The following is a 25,433-nucleotide window of genomic DNA, read 5'->3' on the forward strand; positions in this document are numbered from 1 at the left end:
GAGAGGGAAGAGGGTCAGAGGGAGAAGCAGACTCCCTGCTGAGCAGGGAGCCCGACATGGGACTCGATCCCGGGACTCCAGGATCATGACCTGAGCCGAAGGCAGTCGCTTAACCAACTGAGCCACCTAGGCGCCCCTGTGAGTTTTTTTTTTTTTTCATATGCCCTCCTTTATTAACATCTAATGTATTATTTGTTTCAGAGGTACAGGTCTGTGATTCATCAGTCTTACACAATACACAGTGCTCACCACAACACATACCCTCCCTAGTGTCCATCACCCACCCCCCACCACCAGTTTGTTTCTAGTTTTACATTTTTGAGGAACCTCCATACTGTTTTCTATAGTGGCTGCACCACCAAGTGTGCACAGGCTTCCTTTTTCTCCATGTCTTTGCCAACCTTTGTTATTTCTTGCCCTTTTGAGTCTAGGCATTCTGACAGGCGATATCTCAATGTGGTTTTGATTTGCATTTCCCTGATGATTAGTGACGTTGAGCATCTTTACATGTGTCTGTAGGCCATCTATTTGTTGTCATCATCTTTTTCTCCTCCTCCTCCTTCTTCCAGATTTGTTCTTCTTTCTCAAGATTTCTTTGCTTATTTGGGGTCTTTTGTGGTTCCATACAAATTTTAGTATTATTTCTTTTGGTTCTGTGAGAAATGCTATTGGTGTTTTTTTTTTAAAGATTTTATTTATTTATTTTAGAGAGAGAGAATGAGAGATAGAGAGCACAAGAGGGAAGAGGGTCAGAGGGGGAAGCAGACTCCCCGCTGAGCAGGGAGCCCGATGTGGGACTCGATTCCGGGACTCCAGGATCATGACCTGAGCCGAAGGCAGTCACTTAACCAACTGAGCCACCCAGGTGCCCGCTATTGGTGTTTTGATAGAGATTGTATTGGCTCTGTAGATTGCTTTGAGTAATATGGACATTTTAACAATATTACTTCTTCCAGTATGTGAGCATAGAATATTTTTCCATTTGGTTGTGTCATTTTTTATTTCTTTCATCAATGTTTCATAGTTTTAAGTAGGTCTTTCAGCTCCTTGTTTAAGTTTATTCCTAGTTTTTTTATTCTGGGAAACTTTTTATCTCTCTTTCCATTCTGAATGATACCCTTCCCAGGTAGAGTATTCTTGATTGTAGATTTTTTCCTTTCAGTACTTTGAATATATCATGTGTTCTATGAGAGGGAGGTATTTGCAAAATGACCTCCAAAGGCCAGAGGAACTATAAAACAGAATAAAAAGGCTGACAAACCCAGATGGACAATAAATGGTTTATTAAGGATACTTATGGACAGAAGTATGTCTTGGGTGTCTACAAATAGATCTCTGTAACCCCACTTCCTACAAGACCTACTTTTATAGCTCTAGTGGCTGGGGGGTATATGTTGATAGACCACTGGGGAGGAGATGTTAGAATTATAGTCATATCTCTAAAGCAGATCAAGGACATTATGTCCCAAGAGTGTACATAAGGGTTGGTTAAACAAAAACTGTGACCAACTAACAGAGTTTACTTATTAAAATACAGCTTTCTCACTGAGACTAAATTTCAAGATCTCACCTCACTATGTCCAGAAACCCAAAGTTATGTCATAAACTTTGCCCAGTCCCAACAATTTTCATGCTTTACAAAGTTTTCCTTGAGATCATCAACCCAGGAGCCAACACCTTAGAATGATCTTCCCTTGACATCCTTCTCAAATCGTAGTAAAATCCTGTCAAAATGCTGTTCTCCTTTCTTGTTATATCAAATAAACCTAGCGTTGCTTGATCGATTTTTTATTTTTTTTGTATTTTTTTTGAGGAGGTGGCTGTTGACCTATATATTCAAAAAATCTGAACTCCTAACAGAAATCCTTGAATAAAGTGAAAGAATCTGTAACTAGCCTTCTTGAATTTGTATGTCACTCTGTGTCCAATATAGTTGTTATTGAATTGACCCTTATTTCTTCTTGGCAATTTTTCATGAACACTCTTTTGATATGTAGGCTTTCCTGATTTTGAAGGTTAAATATGATAATAAAACAATTATGAGATTACGTTTAATTGCTTTGTTAAAAGAAGGAAAGTGCTCTTGTTAAATCATCTGTATGCACATAAGAACCCTCAAATTATTAACCACAACATTTTCTGGTGTTTCAAATTCCCAATACCAACAGGCTCCCTAAATTTAAGCTTCAGCTAAGATTTATCTATTAATCTTTTTTTCCTGGTGATATTATTTTAATTGAATGAGACAGATTTATGAAAATAATTTTCCTTTTCTTAAGGTTTTATATCCTTTTTCTTTCTGCCTCATGCTCTGCTAATATCTGGCATGGTATATTAATCTCATTTCATATTAAGGAAATAACTTTTCATAACTTTCTGTACTTTGTTTCTTCCTATTTTTACTAAGAGTTCTAATGAAATTACAATGATGTGTATTAACATTATTTTTATACAAAATGATTAAATCTTGAATATAAAATTGATTCTATTTCTGATCCTGGCCCAGATATTTTGAGGGAACTAAAGCCATAATTTATAATGAATGTGACAAATTTTGCCTATAAACTACTTGTTTTGGGTGGATTTTACTCCTTGAGAGTGTGATTTAATGGATAAGACTTCTAATCAGTCTATATATAAACTAATTGGAGTCCATGGCATAAAGTTATTGAAAAGTTTCATTTATATTTCTCATTGTGGTTTGTTTTGTAGGTTAATATTAAACAGGATATTTCCTCCCCAATATCTTACTTATTGTATTTGTGCTTAAGTCTAGCTAGTGATACTAGGCAATTTAAATGATTGAAATAAAATTATCCAATTTATGCACTACTGAATGAGTTTTAATGCACCAGAATGAATAATTCCTGAGAGAGGCTTATTTCCATGAATTATATTATCAGGCTACAATGATCTGTGCTGTTTTGTGCTGTGAAATTCTTTATCTCATATGTATATGTCAGAAGGGATCCTTCTAGTTTAGATGACTGGTGACACTGCTTAAAACTTCAAATTGATTTTAACATTTTTATCTTATCCTTTGCTTTCAAAAATGAATTCTTTTTGTTCAAAGGGATGCTAATAAAAATTGAAATCATCGTAGCTAATATTTATTAAGCACTATGTTCTTGACACTGGGTAAAGGCTTTACATGTTTAGTTGATTCTTATTATTCACAGTAGTTATGTTCTCAAACAGCCCATGTTAGCAAATACTGACTCATTGCTCCCAGGGGAAATACAGAGTTAGGGTCCTGCAAGCTTCTCACATTTTCATCAGTTGATAAACACATAACCTTGTTTCATGTGTTTTTCTGCTTAAATAAGGTGTCCTTATTTAATATATATTGTTGATTCATTACCATTAAACTCATTGCCAATAGTGCTGTAACTAATGGGACTGAATGAAGTTTAGCTAACAAATATATTTCCTACCTGATGTACATCTTCTTGTCTCTTCAAAGGAACACTAGAAAACACTTTAGCATTGTTTTCAGGGGCCATTCTAAACAGTGAAATCACCAAGAAAAAGCATAAAGATGCAAAAAAAAATGTGTCATTAAATACACTAGGAAAGGGACACTTATTTACAATATGAGATGCAACAATAAGGCAATACTCTGTCTCAACTGGGAACATGCCTATTGGGTGAGTCAATATTTTGTTGTTCTATGCATATCCATGAGTGACCATGAAAGTACCACAAATATTGATTTTGAAGTTACAAGTAAATTTTAGTCAGTAGACAAGTTTAAAAATATGGCATCTGCAAATAATGAATGATTGTCTTAGAGATTTTTATTCTCACACCAATCCAATGAGATAGGTAAGTAAAACCCTTTTTTCCTTCCCATTTTTCTTTTTCTTGTACATTCATATTTTATAGGAAAGGTATTAATGCCAGGATTGGGGTCTTTGTATATTTGCTGGCTATCATAATATCATGCTTTATTTATTTATTTATTTATTTATTTTTAAAGATTTTATTTATTTGACAGAGAGAGACACAGCGAGAAAGGGAACACAAGCAGGGGGAGTGGGAGAAGGAGAAGCAGGCCTCCCGCGGAGCAAGGAGCCTGATGCAGGGCTCGATCCCAGGACCCTGGGATCATGACCTGAGCCAAAGGCAGATGTTTAACAACTGAGCCACCCAGGCGCCCCCATAATATCATGTTTTAAAACACAAGATTCTTTTTATCTCTAGCATAGACTTGGAATACTGTCACATATTTTCACTGTACTATAACATTATTAGTATGTGATAGTTTTGCAATTTGAAAAATTCATTAAGAACATTATATACCTAAAATTATGTTACATATTATTAAAAGCAAATTGCAGAAGACATGAACAGACATTTTTCCAAAGAAGACATCCAAATGGCCAAAAGACACGTGAAAAAGTGCTCAACATTGCTCGGCATCAGGGAAATCCAAATCAAAACCTCAATGAGATACCACCTCACACCAGTCAGAATGGTTAAAATTAACAAGTCAGGAAATGACAGATGTTGGCGGGGATGTAGAGAAAGGAGAACTCTCCTACACTGTTGGTGGGAATGCAAGCTGGTGCAACCACTCTGGAAAACAGTATGGAGGTTCCTCAAAAAGTTGAAAATAGAGCTATCCTATGACCCAGCAATTGCACTACTGGGTATTTACCCCAAATATGCAAATGTAGGGATCTGAAGGGGTAAATGCACCTCAATATTTATGGCAGCAATGTCCACAATAGTCAAACTATGAAAAGAGCCCAGATATCCATCAACAGATGAATGGATAAAGAAGATGTGGTATATACACAATGGAATATTATGCAGCCATCAAAAGAAACGAAATCTTACCATTTGCAATGACGTGGATGGAACTAGAGGGTATTATGTTAAGCAAAGTAAGTCAATCAGAGAAAGACGTGCATCATATGGTCTCACTGATATGAGGAATTCTTAATCTCAGGGAACAAACTGAGGTTTACTGGAGTGGTGGGGGATGGGAGGGATGGGGTGGCTGTGTGATAGACATTGGGGAGGGAATGGGCTATGGTGAACGTTGTGAATTGTGTAATACTGATGAATCACAGATTTGTACCTCTGAAGCAAATAATACATTATATGTTAAAAAAAAAAAGATAGTAGGAAGAGAAAAATGAAGGGGGGGAAATCGGAGGGGGAGACGAACCATGAGAGACTATGGACTCTGAGAAACAAACTGAGAGTTCTAGAGGGGAGGGGGATGGGGGATGGGTTAGCCTGGTGATGGATATTAAAGAGGGTACGTATTGAATGGAGCACTGTGTTATACGCAAACAATGAATCATGGAACACTACATCAAAAAAAAAAAAGAAAAAAGAAAATTACATAATTACATAATAAATTATCATAAACGACACCACTAAGACTATATAGAATGCCTATGACAGTTTGTTTCCTCTTGAGGTATTTCTAGAGATATTGGCCCTATCAGCTGGAATTTGTTAGATGTTTGTAGTTAAGTAATAATTGGAGGTAAGGGAGAAAAGACATGCTAATAGGAAATAGCATATAAAAAGTTTAGAAATAGGAATGTAGAATATGTAGGTTGAGAATACAGACTTTTGATCTCATTTGCTAAGCATGGTATAAGGAACAAGGTAGTGACAGGAAGCAGTATTGAGGGGCAGGTCTATGATAAGGGACGCCCTCTCCACCTACCCTGGTTTGGTCTGAAGTGTTAGTGGGATTATACAAGTAAAATGAAGCTGTCTTCCTTTTCTTCTTGGGCAATTATTCTCAGTTTTTTGTTCCACTGTGTTGCTAATTTTTTTTAAGTGGACTCTAGAGCTCTTCTGGGGCTGTTTTCCTTCACAGATAGTTGTCTAATTCTTGATCTTTGCTGGGGACCCCAGGAGTCTGGGGTCTTCTATGTTGCTGTTTGGATCTCTCAATGTTACTTTATTTTCTTTCTCTTGTTTTAAATTAAAATATACTAATATAGGATTTTTTTTTATTAAAAAGTAGCCTGATCAAAGTTTTATAAAATTATTTCCTTTTCTTCTCTATAAATTAGCAAATGAAATACCTGAAGTAATATTTCTTTACTGCTAATTGGCTATAGCTGCATGAGGAGAGTTATTCTTTATTTTTATTTCTCTATTTTTTGCTATATTGCCTCAATTCTTTGTAATGGTAATATCTGCAATATTTAAGGAATAAACAATAATTATTATTAATAAAAAATAAGGATTTGTGTCTCTTCAACAATAACTTACTTTCTTTAAATAAATTTAGTATTTCTTTGAGGTTGTAATCTATTGCCTATTAATAGTAGATGAATCAATATGCCTAGATAGAATTTGATAAGTATAAAGCAATTGTATTTGATATTGGTTATGTGCTGGTGATGACTTAAAAGTGTCAATCTAAAATTTGAATGAAACAATTTACTCCTTTTAAAACACTGTATGCTTCTCAGAAAAGAGTATCTTCTATATTCACGAAGGGTTGTTAATATCTGCCTTCGGGGTGCCTGGGTGGCTCAGTCAGTTGAGTGGCTGCCTTTGGCTCGGGTCATGATCCCGGGGTTCTGGGATCGAGCCCCGTGTTGGGCTCCCTGCTCAGCCTGTCTGCCTACTTGTGCTCTCTATCTCTCTGTCAAAAAATAAATAAATAAAATCTTAAAAAAAAAATAACTTCAAACTGCCTTCAAAACGTTAAGCAGATTGGAACTCATCATTGTATGCAAATCTACTTCAACAGCTGCCCCTTTGGCCTTTATAGGAGCAGTATTATCAGGCTGATCACCAAACATGGAAATTCCCACCACAGGGACTCCATGGTAAATAGCTTCATAGATCCCATTGGTTCCACAGTGACTGATAAAAGCTCTGGTCTTGGGATGACCTAAGAGGTAAAAAAAAAAATGTATCATTATTTAAAGTTGTGAGAATTTCAGAAACAGAAAGTCTTGACACCTATAAGCCATTGATTCAATTAGGCAGCATCCTCTATACAATTCTGTGTCATAAGGCTATATATAAATTCCTTTAAGCTCTAAAGAAGGCAGCAATTAGTTATTCCAGGCTAAGTAGCAATTACTTATTCTAGCAATTAAGTCATTTCACAAACCTCTGAGAAGGTCTGTGTGGACTTTAAATGATAGAGAGTAGTTGCCAGGTGGCCAAGTTGTTGAGGTGAGGAATTAATTAATAAAAAAGAATGGAGGGATTTAAGAAATGATACTCTTGTGTGGATAAGGGAAGGGGTGGTGGGATGTACATGGTTTCAGTGGGAGACTATTGATGTAACAGGCCAGAAAGATAGATTAGGGTAAGTTCATGAAGCACTGTGTTTAATAAAGTAAGATTTTGTATTTGATTTAAAATAATATAGAGCCATTTTTAATATTAGAAATGGTGAATAGGATTATCAGATTTTTCTTTTCAAACAGGGGAAGAGAGAAGGGAGGTGAGAGAAAATTGATACAGAGAACCAGGAGGCTGCTGCAATATTTTATGTGAGAGTTAGTGAGAGCCTGATCTAAAGGTATGTTGTCTCTGATTCTAAGGAGACAAGGAATGTATCATAAATGAGAGAATTGTAAATTCCATATTTAGATTGTAATTCAGAGTTTAGAAAAGATGCACTCATTGACCAAACTCTAGTCAAATTCCTTTGAAACCTATTCTTGACAAATACCCTGATTTCGGGGCTTCTGCATTTGTCTCTGCATTGCTCAATTTTAGCAAGAATCCTACTGAGTCAGTTTAGCTAGACTCTGCCAAGCTTGGTATCTGATCATCCTTTATAACTGATTGGTTTCCTCACCCTTCACCATCCCCTAGGTGGTATCTGATTATCCTGGTCTGTCTTCAGCAGGAATGTGCTTAGGTTGGTTTAACCAGAATCCTCCCTCGCCCTGATGTTTCCTCTTAGTATTTTTCTATACAGTGACCCCCACTCTGCTCCTTGGTGATAAAATCCCGACTTTTTCTTCTTGTATTCAGAGTTGAGTCCAATATCACTGCAAAAGCCCATGTACTAGTATCTATATTTATCATAATGGTCTTGAATAAAGTGTGCCTCCTAGCTTTAACAAGAATCATGAAGAATTTTTTAACAAGTTCCAGAAGAAAAGTGAAGAAGATATTAAGGATTATGTTTTGCTTGTTTTTAATACAAATTTGTTGTATTTATTTGTTATTGAATGATCATTCAGAGTATCCCTCATTCAGTTCTGTTTAGTTTTGCTTCTCTTTGGTCTTACCAAGAAGATCATTCTGGGGAATCCATTCATATAGCCAGGTATTGGGGTCCTAATATGTCTGGTTTCTTTCCTGTGTATTTCCACAGAGCCTGTTAAGATAAAAGCCTTTACTATTAGAAGATTTTCAGAATCACATCGTTTCAGAATGAGACACTTACTTAGAATTGATCTAGTTCAATGCCTCCATGTAGCAGATGAACAAACTAAGGCCTTAAGTGATTATATAATGAGTATTTAACCATTGAAACTACAACTGTGTTTTCAAATGTTTGCAATAATCCTAATAGACAAACTATCATCATCAGGAAAATTCTCACTTATTAGATGAAGAAACAAAAAAAGACAATCTATATCTAGAACAATTACACATTGGTGTTCCTAGACCATTCTTGTTAAGGGAATTTTTTTAAACAAAGTTTTCAGAGGCAAAGGGAAAGGGTGTTATAGTCACTTTAGGAATTTGTAAGTGTTTTGAACTTTTGTTATAAACTTGGCAGTAATATAAAAGTAAGCATTGTCTTCTTTATTGTGGTAAAATATATATAATGATACTTAGCATTTTAATGTATTGTAAGTATACAATTCAGTGACATTGAATGCATTCACAATATTGTGTAACCATTGTTACTATGTGTAATCCAAATTGTCTGTCCAGCATTCCCAACATAAACTCTATATCATTAAACAATAAATCCCTCTTCCCCCAACTTGGCAGCCCCTGGTAACCTCTCTTCTACTTTCTGTCTCTATGAATTTGACTGCTCTAGTTACCTCATATAAGTGGAATCATACAATATTTGTCTTTTCCTGACTGTCTTATTTCACTTAGCATAATGTCCTCAAGGTTCATTCATGTTGTAACATATCAGAATTTCCTTCCTTTTTAAGGCTGAATAATATTCCATTATGTGTATATACCACATTTGTTTATCTATTTACTTGGATATTGTGAATAATATTGCTGTGACTTTTGGTGTACTAATGTCTGTTTGAGTCCCTGATTTCAATTCTTTTGGATATATAGCCAGAATTGTAATACTGGGTCATATGAGAGTTTGATGTTTAACTCTTTGAGAAACCACAAAACGGTTTTTCATAGCCACTATATTATTTTGCACTCCTGCCAGCAATACACAAAGCTCCAATTTCTCCATGTTCTCATCAACACTTGTTGTTTCTCATTTTTTTATAATATCTATGCTAATGGATTTGAAGTAATATTTTAATGTGCTTTTGATTTGCATTTCCTTAATGATTAATGACATTGAGCATCTTTTCAAGTACTGATTGGCCATTGTATATCTTCTTCAGAGAAATGTCTATTCAAGTCTTTTTCCATTTTTGAATTGGGTTTTTGTTGTTGAGTTTTTGGAGTTCTTTATGTATTGTGGATGTTAATCCCTTATCAAGTACATGATTTACATGATTTTCTCCCAATCTTTATGTTGTGTTTTATTTTCTTTCTTTCTTTTTTTTAAAGATTGTATTTATTTATTTGAGAGAGAATGAGAGATAGAGAGCACAAGAGGGAAGAGGGTCAGAGGGAGAAGCAGACTCCCTGCTGAGCAGGGAGCCCGACGTGGGACTCGATCCCGGGACTCCAGGATCATGACCTGAGCCGAAGGCAGTCGCTTAACCAACTGAGCCACCTGGGCGCCCTGTGTTTTATTTTCTTGGCACTATCTTTTGTTGAAAAAAGTTCTTAATTTGAGAAAGTCCACTTTATTTTGTTGTTGTTGGCATGCCTCTGGTGTCATATTTGTGAAATCAGAGTTAAATCCAATGTGATGTCAATATCATAAAAGCCATCTATGAAAAGCCCACAGTGAATATCTTTCTCAATGGGGAAAAACTGAGAGCTTTTCCCTCAAGGTCAGGAACATGACAGGGATGCCCACTCTCACCACTTTTGTTCAACATAATACTAGAAGTCCTAGCCTCAGCAATCACACAACAAATAGAAATAAAATACATTCAAATTGGCAAAGAAGAAGTCAAACTCTCTCTCTTCACAGATGACATGATACTTCATGTGGAAAACCCAAAACGCTCCACCCCAAAATTACTAGAACTCATACAGTGATTCAGCAACGTGGCAGGATACAAAATCAATACACAGAAATCAGTTGCATTTCTATACACTAACAATGTGACTGAAGAAAGAGAAATTAAGGAGTCAGTCCCATTTACAATTGCACCCAAACCCATAAGATACCTAGGAATAAACCTAACCAAAGAGATAAAGGATCTATACTCTAGAAACTACAGAACATTTATGAAGGAAATTGAAGAAGACATAAAGAGATGGAAAAACATTTCATGCTCATGGATTGGAAGAATAAACATTGTGAAAATGTCTATGCTACCCAGAGCAATCTACACTTTCAATGCAATCCCTATCAAAATACCATCAACATTTTTCACAGAACTGGAATAAATAATCCTAAAATTTGTAAGGAACCAGAGAAGACACTGAATCTCCAGGGGACTGTTGAAAAAGAAAATCAAAGCTGGGGGGCATCACAGTGCCTGATTTCAAGCTATATTACAAAGCTGTGATCATCAAGACAGCATGGTATTGGCACAAAAACAGACACATAGATCAATGGAACTGAATAGAGAACCCAGAACGGACCCTCAACTCTATGGTCAACTAATCTTCGACAAAGCAGGAAAGAATATCCAGTGGAAAAAAAGGCAGTCTCTTCAATAAATGGTGCTGGGAAAATTGGACGGACATATGCAGAATGAAATTGGACCATTCTCTTACACCATACACAAAGATAAACTCAAAATGAATGAAAGACCTCAATGTGAGACAGGAATCCATCAAAATTCTAGAGAACACAGGCAGCAACCTCTTTGGCCTCAGCTGCAGCAATTTCTTGCTAGACATGTCTCTAAAGGCAAGGAAACAAAAGCAAAAATGAACTATTGGGACTTCATCAAGATAAAACACTTCTGCATGGCAAAGGAAACAGTCAACAAAACTGAGAGGCAACCCACAGAATGGGAGAAGATATTTGCAAATGACATTATGGATAAAGCGCTAGTATCCAGGATCTATAAAGAACTTCTCAAACTCAACACCCAAAAAACAAATAATCCAGTCAATAAATGGGCATAAGACATGAACAGACACTTATCCAAAGAAGACGTACAAATGGCCAACAGACACATGAAAAAATGTTCAACATCACTAGCCATCAGGGAAATACAAACCAAAACCACAATGAGATACCACCTCACACCAGTCAGAATGGCTAAAATTAACAAGACAGGGAAAAACAAATGTGGGTGAGGATGTGGAGAAAGGGGAACCCTCTTACACTGTTGTTCACAATGCAAGCTGGTGAAGCCACTCTGGAAAACAGTTATGGAGGTGCCTCAAGAAGTTAAAAATAGAGCTATCCTATGACCCAGAAATGGCACTACTAGGTATTTACCCCAAAGACACAAATGTATTGATCCTAAGGAGCACCTGCACCCCAATGTTTATAGCAGCAATGTCCACAATAGCCAAACTGTGGAAAGAGCTGAGATATTCATCAACAGATGAATGGATAAAGATGTGGTATATATATGCAAAGGAATATTACTCAGCCATTAGAAAGGATGAATACTTACCATTTACATCAATGTGGATGGAACTGGAGGGGATTATGCTAACTGAAATAAGTCAAGCAGAGAAAGACAATTATCGTATGGTATTCACTCATATGTGGAACATAAGGAATAGCGTGGAGGACCACAGGGGAAGGGAGGGAAAACAATGGGAAGAAATCAGAGAGAGAGACAAACCATGAGAGACTTTGGACTCCAGGAACTAAACTGAGGGTTACAGAAGGGAGGGGGATGGAGGATGGGGGAACCAGGTGATGGGTATTGAGGAGGGCACATGTGGTGATGAGCACTGGGTGTTATATGCAACTAATGAATCATTGAACACTACATCAAAAACTAATGATGTACTATATGCTGGCTAATTGAACATAATAAAAAAAATCCAATGTGATGAAATTATCCTTCAAAATTTCTTCTACAGGTTTTATAGCTTTACTTCTAAAGTTTAGGTTTCTGATCTATTTTGAGTTAATTTTTGTATATGGTGTAAGGTAAGTGTTTAACTTCATTCTTTTGCATATGGATATCAAGATTTTACCAGCACTATTTGTCAAAGACACTGTCCTTTCCCCATTGGTCTTAAAACTCTGTTGGAAATCAATTGATCATATATGTGAGGGTTAACGTCTATTCTGTCTTCTATTCCATTGGTTTATATGTCTGTTCTTCTGCCAGTACCACACTGTTTAGTTTGCTGTAGCTCCAAGTTTCAAAACTGAAAAATGTGAGTCCTCTAACTTTATTCTTTTTTATGATTGTTTTGTCTATTTATGGCTCTTGAAAGTCCATATGAAGTTGAGGATTGGATTTTCATTTGTGCAAAAGAGGCCTTTAGAATTTTGATAGGAATTTCATTGAATCTGTAGGTTGCTTTGGATCATGTTGACAACTTAACCCTGGTAAGTCTTTTATCCATGCACATGGTATGGCTTTACATTTATTTAGGAATTCTCTAATTTCTTGAAGAAATGATGTTTTGTTGTTTTCAGCATACAAATATTTCAACTCCTTGTTGAAATTTAGATTAATATTTGTAAGTATTTGATTTGTTTAGTTGCTCTTGTAAATGGAATTGTTTTCTTAATTTTATGTTCAGATTGTTCATTGATGTGTATATAAACACAACTGATTTTTGTGTATTGAGTCTGCAAATTTCTTAAATTTGGTTATTAGCTCTAGTAGCTTTTTGTGGATTCTTGGAGATATTCTATGTATAGGATAATGTCATCTGGAAAAAGGCATGGTTTTACCTCTTTTGTTCCAATTTGGATGCTTTTTTATTTCTTTTTCTTGTCTAATACCCCAGGCTATAATTTTAGGACCATGCTATATAGCAGCAGTGAAAGCAGGCATCCTTGTATTTTTCCTGATCTGAGGGGGAAAACTTTCAGTTTCTATCATTGAATATGATGTTTGCTTTGGGTTTTCCAAGTTTACTCTTTATCATATTGAGGAATTTCACCTCTATTCCTAGTTTTCCGAGATTTCTTATCATGAAAGAACGTTGGATTTTTGTCAAATTCCACTTTTGTGTAAGTTGTGTAAGTTGAACCTGTGGGGTATTTTTCCTTCATAAGTATTAATATGATGTATTTCATTGATTGATTTACTTCCGTGAACTACCCTTGCATTCCTGGGATAAATCCCATTTTATCATGGTGAAAACATCTTTCAATATTCTAGTGGATTTGATTTGCAAATATTTAGTTGAGTATTTTTACATCTATATTTGTAAGGGATCTTGGTCTCTAATTTTATTTTCTTGTTATGTCTTTATCTGGCTTTTCATTTAGGACGTGTTCCCCTTCTTCTCTTTTTTTTGGAAGAATTTGAAAAGCATTAGTTCATTTAATTCTTCCTTAATTGTTTGGTAGTATTTACCAGTGAAGCTATCTGTCCAGGACTTTCTGTCATTGAGAGTTTTTGATTACTAATTCAATCTCTTAATTTGGTGTAGGTTTGTTGAAATATTCTGTTTGTTTTTTTAAAGTAAATTGCATTTTTCAAGGAATTTATTCATTTCTCCTATGTTGTCTAATTTGTTGGCTACAATTGTTCCTAATATCCTCTTTTGCCAGGAATGGCCAGCAATCCCTGTACTGATGGATGGAAGATGACTCCAAACTTTACTGTGAAAGAGAGGAGAAGGCAAGGGGGTCAATGCTCAGAGACCAAGACCCTTTGCTTTTCTTTGCTCCTGCTTTCATCGGTCCTTCAGGATAATCACAAATCCTTATCACTGTTTCTCAAGCACATGATGTGTGACAAGAAATCTTACTGGAACTAGGAGGCTCTGTTTACAGGCAAGATATGATATGCTAATCTGCGTGTTTGATATGCTAATCTGCGTGTTTTATGAATCCAGGAAACATAGCCTAGAGGACAATGCATACATCTCTTAGATCACATGGTGGCTGTTTGGGCTAAGAAAGCTTCAGGGAAGGCAACTCCCCCCTCCTCATTCCAATGGCAGAGTGGTCACGCTGGCCTCAGCATTCCAAATGCCTACACACTTCGAAACCTTCCCACGCCCCCCAGTGGCCTCTGTGTTACATTTTAGCAAGTCAGGTATTACGGCTGATGTCATGCTCTACATTAACCCCAACACTCCTTTTTATCTATGTAAAGTCATTAGTAATCCCCTATGTTCATTTATGATTTTAATTATTTGCATCTTCTCTTTTTTTTCCTCTTTGCCAGTTTAGCTAAAAGTTTGAGAAATTTGTTGATTTTTTCAAAAAACCAACTTTTGGTTTCATTAATTGTCTTTATTATTTTTCTATTCTATTTTATTTCTGTTCTAATCTTCATTATTTCATTCCTTCTGGTAACTTGGATTTAGTTTGCCTTCCTTTTCTAGTTGTTTAAGGTGTAAAATTAGGTTTTGACTTTAGATCTTCTTTTTCAGTGTGGGCATTTAAACTATAACATAGGCTATAAACTTCCTTCTGAATACTGCTTTCATCGCATCTCCTAAGTTTTGGTGTGTTATGTCTTCATTAATTTTTAAAATATTTTCTAATTACTCTTATGATTTGTTTTTTGACCTGCTGGGTGTAAACTACAATAGCATACAAAAACTCTGTTCCTTTATAGCTCCATCCCCCACTTTCTGTTACTGATGTCACAAATTACATATTCATACACTGTGTTTCTAATAATAGATAAGATTAATAATTGCTATTCTGCATTTTTAAATCCTTGAGAAAATAAGTGGAATTACAATCAAAATTGCAATAATTGCCTTTGTTTTTACCTTTGCTGCACATCTTTATTTTTTTCACAGTTTTGTGTTACTATCTAGCAGCCTTTTATTTCTGCTAGAAAGACTTTTCATTTCTTGTAGGGGAGGTCTAATGGTAATGACCTCCCTTGCTTTTGTTTACCTGGGAATGTCTTAATTTCTAACCTCATATTTGAAGGAAATATTCAGTTGGCCACTTTTTCTTTCAGCACTTTGAATATATCAACCCACTACCTTTTGGCCTCCAAAGTTTCTGATGAGAAATTGGCTGGTCACCTTTGGTGTGATGAGTTGCTTCTCTCTTGCTGCATTCAAGATTCTCTTGTTGTCTTTGGTTTTCTGCAGCTTGATTATGTGTTTTGGTGGGGACCTCTTTGAATTTATTCAACTTTAAGTTCATTAACCTTCTTGGATTTGTAGATTTGTGTCTTTTATTTAAATTTGGGACATTTTAAGCCATTATTTCTTCAAATATTCTTTTTGCCCATTTTTCTCTTTTCTCATACAACGTGTATATTCATCCACTTGGTATTATCCCACAAGGCCTTTAGGCTTTGTTCACTTTTCTTCTTTGTTTTTCTTTCTGTTCCTCTTACTTGATAATTTCAATTATTCTTTCTTCAAGTTTGCTGATTGTCCTACTTGCTCATATCTGATTTTAAATCCCTGACATAAATATTTTATTTCAGTTATTATAATTTTTAGCTGCAGAATTTCCTTTTCATTCTTACAATTTCTTTCTCTTTATTGATATTCTCATTTTGTTCCTACATCATTTCCTTCTTTTAATCAGTGTTTTCCTTTAATTATTTGAGTATCTTTAAGATAATTGTTTTAAAGTCTTTATCTAGTAATTCCAACATTAGGCTTCCTCAGGAAGGGTTTCTTTCAATATATTTTGGTCCTTTGGGCCATATTTTTATCTATTTTTGTATGCCTTGTGATATTTTTTGGTGAGAACTGGACATTTGAGTTTTGTAATTGATAAAATCACTCTGGAAATCAGATTCTATCTTTCTTTAGGATTTGAGGTTTGTTTGTTTTCATTGTTGAAGGGTGTCTCTTTGCCAGGAATCAGGCTGAGGTGAATACTTTAGATCGTCTCAGGTCTTTATTTGAGCCTGTGTTTTTCTCTGGACATGCATATTGCTTTTTAAATTCTATTGTATGTGAGGTTGTTTTGAATGGGCTCTTTATTTTTTTTAAAGATTTTATTTATTTATTTGACAGAGACACAGTAGAGAGGGAACACAAGCAGGGGGAGTAGAAGAGGGAGAAGTAGGCTTCCCGCTGAGTTGGGAGCCTGATGCGGGGCTCAATCCCAAGACCCTGGGATCATTACCTGAGCCGAAGGCAGACCCTTAACCATCTGAGCCACCCAGGCGCCCCTTGAATGGGCTTTTTAATGTCTGGCTCCCAAATGGAGAAAAGAGGGGAAAAGGAAAAAAAAATAATGCTGCTTAGGCTAATAGGAGTTGAAACAATTGTGACCAACTTTTGTTCCTAAACCTCAGTCAGTGAAAGGCAGTAAGTAGTAATAAGAATGCAAAATCCTTTGGCTCAGGTCATGATCTCAAGGTCCTGGGATCCAGCCCCAGGTGGAGCTCCCTGCTGAGTGGGGAGTCTGCTTCTCCCTCTTCCTCTGCCCCTCCCCCTGCTCATGGTCTCTCTCTTTCTCTCAAATAAATAAATAAAATCTTAGAAAAAAGGAAATTCAGTATTCTTTGTGAAGATATTTTTAGATTAAATAAACAATTTTTCAAAGAAATTTAGTTCCACAAATAATTTTTCAAAGAAATTTAGTTATGAATACAAGCATTGTCATGATCATTTGGAACTTAAAAGTACATGTAACTGTCTATTTTAACTAAAGCTAGAAAGTAAAAAATGTCCCTGGTAATTTAATCACATTACTAAGTTATAACCTAGAATGTATTCATTTAAAAATCATATTTTGTTGGAAACATCATAGAGTGAACTGCATACTTTTTTTAACATATTACCATATTACTAAAATTTTAAATGGAAGAATCATTATTTAGGAGTATTCCAGGAATCTAATCAGTTCCAGGCTAAACCAGGGCTTTGTCCAAAACCATTAATTAAAAGGATATATAGTCCCAATCATGAAATAAGTCGATATTTTTTGAATATCTTTTCCTTTGCTCTTTATCATGTTAGTTAGAACTTGTATGTGTGCTTCAGACTTAAAAACAAACAAGAACAACAAAACAAGTTTAGATTACATAGAAACCTTAAATCGTAGGCACAGAGCTAACAGATTGCTTAAGATCAGTGAATGATTTATTTTAGCCCACTATTGGGAGGGAGAGGGAGAGACAGAATCTTAAGTAGGCTCCATGTCCAGTGTGTGAGCCTGACACGGGGCTTGATCTCAATAACCCTGAGATCATGACCTGAGCCAAAATCAAGAGTTGGATGTTTAACTCACTGAGCGACCCAGGCACCCCTATTTTAGCCCATTATTTAAAAAAATAATATGGCAATATGTGTTCCTGATAATGCCAGGTTTAAAGCAAAATAATAATCAAATATTTTAAGCCACACTTTCTAACATTTAATACTTTTTCCTCAAAGTTCAGTTAAATTGATACTAACAATACTAATAGCTTTTCTTACATTTGTTAAGTACATTTTTGAGGAGAACTTCATGGCTTTTAAACTGGCTGCCCCTCAAAAAGAGATAAGATTATCTGACCTGTGGAGTCTGGGCAAGGGCTGATGCAATTATATTAGACTTTTCTTCTGTGAGGTATTTGATCATTGACCCAAGAGTAAATACCACAATTCCATTTTTTCCAGAGCTCTGGACAAACTCTTCTCTCTTCTAACTCCTGTAAAGAAAATATTCTTCATAATATGAAAATTTAGATTTATGCAAATTAAATAGCCACATGCCTTTCTCAATGTGTTTGAATTATTAGAACAGTTCTAACTATTCTTACATTAACCATTTTCGATTATGAAATATGACCTGAAATCACTGGTTATGAAGCAAATAAAAATGATTTAATTTGGTGGTTCCCCTGCAATATGTTTTAAATATTTTTGAGCTATGTGTGTGTGTATCTGTGTTTACAAATTATTGACTACATGTTATCTCCTGCCATGTGCTGAGTTCTTTACATGCATCATTTAACTTAGATATATGATGATGTTAAGAAATAGGTATACATTTGTACATGAAGAAACTGTCTCAGAGAGGTTAAGTAATTTGTCCAGGGCTACACAGCAGTAGCTGACAAAGCCAAATTTCTGAGTTCAGCTTGTTGATTGTAAAGCCAATTACCATACTTCGTACTCTCTTCTGCCTCTAACACCCCCTCCACAATGACCAACATGAAGACCATTTGATTATAGCTTTAAATTAAATTGTTCTGGTGCTTCACTTTATATTGAGCATTGGACATTAAGAAGATTATCATGAACTTTTATACTGAATCAGTCAGAATAATGATATGCTAATGGTATATTTACTTTTTTTCCCTGTTTTCTAAATTTCAATTTTCTTTTGATTACATTTATACTTTACAACGCTTCCAAAACTACATTTAGGAATAAGGTGGCCATATAACTTACTGACCAGATAAGTAATGCAGAAATACCTGTAATACATACTCTAGGGATGATGGTAATATTATGGAAATATATGGCTTTGCATTCAAAATAAAAATAGCATATTTAATCATATTGAAGTCAAAAGAAATCTTTTTATCTGATATTTAAGTACTAAATAAACTAAGCCAATCAAGTAAGACAAGAAAAAAAATGCATGATGATTGAAAGGGGAAGACAGAGAAGAGATTTATTTTAAAGAATTGACTAATATGATTATGGTGGCTGGTAAGTCCAAAATCTGCAGAGTAGGCTATCAGTCTGGAGACCCAGAAAAAAACCAATATTGTATGTAGTTCAAGTTTGAAGGCTGTTTGCTAGCAGCATTCTCTTTTGGTTAGGAATGGTCAGTCTTTTGTTCCATTCACGTCTTCAAGTAATTGGATGAGGTTCACCAACATAATGAGGGCAATTTGCTTTACTCAAAATCTACCTATATAAATGTTAATTTAATCCAAAAGTACCCTTGCAGAAACACTCAGAATAATGTTTGACTAAATATCTGGACTTGGCCCAGGCAAGCTGACACATAAAATTTACAGGTGGATTGACATAATATGTAAAACTATCAATCTCTTTATTTTATTTTTACTATCAGTCTCTTTAAATTAATTTTCAATTATTTTTCTCATGATTTTCTTGAGAAATTGGTAAATATTTAAAAATGCATATAGAGGGATACCTTTCATAAATAATTAATGAACTTTGAAAAAGAAAAGGAAATACTTGGGACTACTTCAATCAGATAATAATATGTAATACAAAATGATTGCTACTAACCTCCTAATAGATGAAGTGAACAACAGAACAAAGCAGTAAAAGGCAGGAAGAGAACCATGAACATACAAATGTGATAAAGGTGATATCAGAAGTTAGTGAGACAAAGAGAAAAAAAATCACACTGAGTGGGTTGTTTATTAGGAGTGGTATAATAATATATTCACTATTGAGACAAAAAGGGGAAGTGAATCTTTATGTCATACCATATATTAATACAACATAGTAGTATGATAATAGAATCTATTCAAGCCTCAACTAATTGGACAAGGCTCATCCACATACTAGAAGGCAATTTGTTTTACACAAAATTCACCTCTTTTTATGTTAAGTCTTTAATATGGCAAGCATTTTCATAACGTTTCATTGTTTGAATAATTTATGTGTTTAATTTTGGTATTAGAATATTTTGAGATTTTCAGTAATATCTCTAATTATAAAAAGCAGATTAAGGATACAAAATCCACATGTTACATACAAATACAAGAGCCAATGTGAATGTACAAAGTAACCCATAATGAGGGTGAGAAATAAAGTAATCATGAGGTTTGAGACTCCAATAGAAAGGAACATAATGGGAAAACCTGGTTAAACTTGAATCTTTCCACAAATAATAACATTTGTGTGCTATTTTTGAGTTAGTGTTTGTATACTTTTATAGTGTCCCTGGGGTCCTACTGTGTTTTGGTGGGAGGAGATAGAGGAAATGAAATTTCATCAGAAAGATACACATTGTTGGTAAAATAAATAAGTACGTAAATACACACATAGATTATGTGTACACATATGTGTATGTGTTATTGGATCAATAATAAGGCAATAGGAGTGTTCTGAATATGATTGAATTATTAAGATACAGTAAATACATCTATAAGTAAGTGTCACACTATCACAAGTTGCTTTCTTTGCCTTTAGAACTGAATCTTTACAGTGTGCAGATCTTTTATCAAAAAGTATGAAATAAAATGAAGAAGGCTCAAATTATTTAAGTGCTTACTTTCTGGACAGAAGCAATAGCTTAGAATAATATAGAATGGATTTCCAATATTATTTAAGTTGTCACAATATTAATGTATACATATAACAGGATAAAGTAAAACTTCCTGTTACACGATTTAAAAATTCCAAAATAATTCTCAGTTTCTTCAATGAGTATTCCATATACTTTCTGGTCTTACCTGAAAATTGGGTTTTGCCCTATAATCCTTTAAGTATATTCTACTCATTCTACCATACCTGTATCAATCAGGATCCAGACATAGGTTTGATCTAGTTTCTCCTCTCTTCTGACTGCATTTCCAACGATTTCCTTTTCTATGCTTTAAAAAAGTATCCTCATTTTTATATTTTTATTCTGTATTATCAAAGACCCATGCTCCCTAATGCCAACTGTCAAGCTTTTAGGAAAATTCCTGTTCAGAGAGGCATCTGGTTCATAGTCTTGTGCTCCACCCAAGTTCTGTTTTTACTCTGGGTAGCTTAATGTTCATGATAAGCAGCCAATACAAAATCATGTTTTTTTATTCCATGGCATCCTTAATTTAAAACCACTGCTTATGGAAAAGGTAGAACTATGGAGGCAGTAAAAAATCAACCTCCAGGGATTTAGGGACAGGGAGGGATGAATAAGTGGAGCACAGGAGATTTTTAGGGCAGTGAAACTCTTTTGTATGATACTATAAGAGTGGATACATGACATACATTTATCAAAACCTATAGAATGTATAACACAAAGAATTAACTTTAAGCTATGGAAATTGGTTGATATTCATGTGTAAATGTTGGTTCATTGATTGTAACAAATGGCCACACTGGTGTGGGATATTTATGGTGGGGGAAGCTGTGTGTGGGAGAGGGGCAGGTGAAGGGTGGGAACTCTCTGTACTTTCTGCTCATTTTGGCTGTGAATGTAAATTGGCTCTAAAAATAGTCTATCAATTAAAAAAACACAAACAATGCATAGGTTGATCCCCTGAGATTAAGACACAGTATTCAATAGTTGCTTACCTAATATTGCATCGATACCTCAAATTTAGCATGCCAAAATATAACCACATTATTTTCCCTCACAGCTGCTCCCCTTTAGTTCTTCACCATAGTAACTCAATATTCTCTACTAAATTGACAGTAAGAAACAAATAAAGACATATACAAAGAAACAAAAAACCAAGGATTCATTCTTGAACTCTCTCCCTTAATCTCCACCTCTAAGGCAACCATAAAATCTTATTGACTTTCTTTGTATGTACTTTTTAAATCTTTCTATTTCTACTAAAAAAATCACTATCATATTGTAGTTTGGATCTCTATAATCTCTTGCAAGAACTATTGCTCAGCTCATTTCCCTATGTTAAATCTTGCTCCATACCAAACATTCAATAACCAATATTTATGAAAAGGTAAGCCCTATCACATTATTGTTTAAAAATTATACATTGATCCTTCATTGATCTTAAATTTGAAATAAAGAACACTTAGTATGGCCCATTTGTTTTTTTATAAACTATCTCCCAATTATCTTTTCAGTCTAATGTCTCTTCTCTGTTCAAACCGAACAGTTCATCATTGCTGAACTTCTGCCAGGTTTTTTGGATGAGCCATCATATCTCTATCTGATATATTCTCAAAATATTATAATTTCCCTACTACTATCCATTTCTAAGACTAGGTTATGCTAAATAACATGCAACTCCAAAATCTCGGTGGCTTAAAACAACAGTTTATTTCTTTCTCATGCTGTAGGTTCATCTATTGAGCTGCAGCTGGTACACATATTCTAGAACTCGGGTTGATATATTAGCTACTATCTGGAACACAGCCCATTGACATGACAAAGGAAAAGAGAACTCTGGAGTAACTGGATCTGACAATTAAATGTTGGGTCTGGAAGGGATACATGCCACTTTAGCTCAGACTCATTGTGCAGAGAGTACTCCATGGTTCCACTAAATTCAGGGTCTAGGAATCTCATTCTTATCATATGTGTGGCAAAATCAGTAACAGCTGCCATGATAATGTTATAAGATACCTATGGTAGTGTAATTAATAGTCTAAGAAAATAATGTCCATTAATTGCTGTGACCTTGTTTTCAGTTAAGGGATCAAATATAAAAAATAAGCTAGAAATAATTCCAGGAGATAAAAACTTAAACAAGCAGAAATAGGCATACTTAATTACCTTAGGTAGGAGCTTTGCAGGCTTGCAGTGCAGTCCTTCAACAATTTCAAAATTAGGTAAGGAAATTCAAAATCCCACTAAGTTTGAATCAACCACATTTCAGCTTTCCCCATAATCTCACATAATGTGGTAGGTTTTCCCGAATAAAAATGAAGGATAATAGAGGGAAAATAAACTGATATGTTAAATGGGAAATGTTTGGCCATCTGATTTTCTAAGAAAAATCTTTAAAGAACAAATATTGGGCCTATGTAAACCATACAAAATTGATCCACTTTCCCCCCTCCAAGAGTACATAATAGTGAGATTATGAATAACCAACCAAACAAGGATTTAAGTCTACAACAAGGCCAAAAGCCTGCTGCTCTCTCTCTCTCTCTCTCTCTCTCTCTCTCTCTCTCTCTCTGCCAGTAGAGTCCCTCTGCTTGAGCTAAGCCTGAGTTCTACTTCATGTTCAGAATTAGTAAATACTCTCAGCAGAGAAAATAAACAAGCCCTGACTCTTAGCTCATTGTAGTAGTGTCTCTTCCTTTTCTGGAATTACAACTTCTCTCATTCTTGTTGCTCCAAAAGCCTTTTGATATCTTTAAAAAATGACTTTAGTAATTTATCCATCTTTTTCTAGAGTTTTTGAGTGTACTGCCACAATAAATCACATCTAACCAGGAATGGAAATCTTTCAATAAATTTTTGAAAGTGATTATCTCCTTTGCTCTACAAAGTCAAAGTTTCTGTTTCACAAGACTTTGTCCTCTTTGATGGCAAAATATTAGCTATTCTTTTTGTTTAAAGATTTTGTTTATTCATTTGACAGAGAGAGAGACAGCAAGAGAGGGAACACAAGCAGGGGGAGTGGGAGAGGGAGACATAGGCTTCCTGCTGAGCAGGGAGCTGGATGCAGGGCTTGATCCCAGGACACTGAGATTATGACCTGAGCTGAAGGCAGACGCTTAACGACTGAGCCACCCCGGCGCCCTTGTGAGTCTCCTGGGCAGTAGGTTATAGGAGAAAATTGGATTAAAATGGGAGACATTTAGTCTCGAATGATATACAATGACTTTAGATTTTAATTTACAAGCAAAAATTTACTCAGGTTTTAAAGAAAATCAGTCACAAGATCAAATTTTTCCTTTAACAGTTCTGGCAGCTAAACATAAATTGGCATACAAAGATAAGAGTTTAAAAGAAGAGAAATGATTAAAAATGTGGATTAATAACGTAAACATGGAATCATAATAGCCTGAAACATGGGCAGATGATAGTAAATGTTAGAAATACAGTTGAAATTTATATTTATTGATTGGATCTGTGGCTAGAAAAAATGTATTAGAGCAAAGATATATGGTTTAGAAAAAGATGTGAAGAAATGTGGTTTCTGCCTCAGTAACTGAAAGGCTGATAATATAATTATGTAAAGCATAATACACAAAACTCACAGCAGGTCTAGGAATTAATATGATCTATTTGAGATTTTTTTCTTACGGTGATAGATTTAATAAGACAACTCTATGGAAATGTGCATATGCCCCTTAGATATTCAGATTTAGGTAGATGATAATTTTCCAAGATATGAAGTGGGTAATCTTTCATCTACTCATCTATCTATCCCTTTATGTTAATAACTAATGTACATTAATGTAAATTCTTTTTCCTTAACACATCCAATAGACAATTTCTACCTCTACTAAATGAAAGCTTTTCCAGAAGTTATGATGGGTACTCAAACTGCACAAGCTTTCATATTAATAGATGAATTTGGGAAGAGGGAAAGAGTATAATTTTTCCCATCTTGCATCATTGAGATGACTTTGTGAAGAACTGTGAATCATTGTGTGGTATGTGCATGTGAACGTGTGTGTATTTATGTGTGAAAAATGGAGGTAGAAGGAAAAATATAATATAGAATGGGAGATTATTTAGAGAGCCATGAAAAATGTCATATCTCATTTTTTATGTCTAATAATATTAATTCATTATTCCTACAATAGCAAATCTCAATAGAGGTTGGATTGCAATTATAACTTGACTGGGGGGGGGGGAAGAAGATATTCAGAATCTTGAAATAAAATTTCAAACATCAATACACATTTTGCCATTAACAAAAATCAAGAGCCCTCCTAGGAACACTATTTACCTTGCAATCTTCTCAAAGAGATTTTACTCATACTCTACAACCCAAGCAAAAGATAGCCCCTCTCCATGGTCCCTATTATTAGCTGAATACAGTATTGTTACCCTATTTCATTACTATCTTTTCTTTCTCAATACTGTTTCCTTCCAAAATCCCTAACACTCCACATATCTCTTTTGAAGACTTGGAATGTGTTGTACAATTTTCTTTTTTACTTAAAAAAAAATCTACCATCACACTGATAAAGAACCAACCAATGTTTAGATCTCTCATTTCTATAAAGTCTCCTTTATGCCGTTGACCCTCAACCTATTTCTTTTGCTATTTTCTGAGGTTGAGATCTTGTGTTATCCAAATGACTTCTAAGAATCTCTACCTAAATATCACTTTGGCTCTTTAAAGTGAATAAATTCAAAAGAGAACAGAGCATATTAATCTCAAAGAAGTTGTTCCTCCCAGTCGTTTTCTATTTCTGTAAAAGCCAACTCTGTTCAAATACACTCACAAGGTAGAAACCCCAGAATCCACCTTAATTCCTTCTCTTCCCTGGACACATTCCTTTCACTGAACTTTTTTCTATGAAAACAAACTCTGGTAGGAGAT

General features: G+C 35.0%; 1 pseudogene; it reads right to left on the reverse strand.

Annotated features, from left to right (window-relative positions):
* Positions 1-6,668: 6,668 nt before the first annotated feature.
* LOC113925566 lies at positions 6,669-22,830 on the reverse strand (annotated as a pseudogene).
* Positions 22,831-25,433: the final 2,603 nt, after the last annotated feature.

Source organism: Zalophus californianus, chromosome 2, assembly GCF_009762305.2.
Source record: "Zalophus californianus isolate mZalCal1 chromosome 2, mZalCal1.pri.v2, whole genome shotgun sequence".
Classification (NCBI taxonomy): domain Eukaryota; kingdom Metazoa; phylum Chordata; class Mammalia; order Carnivora; family Otariidae; genus Zalophus; species Zalophus californianus.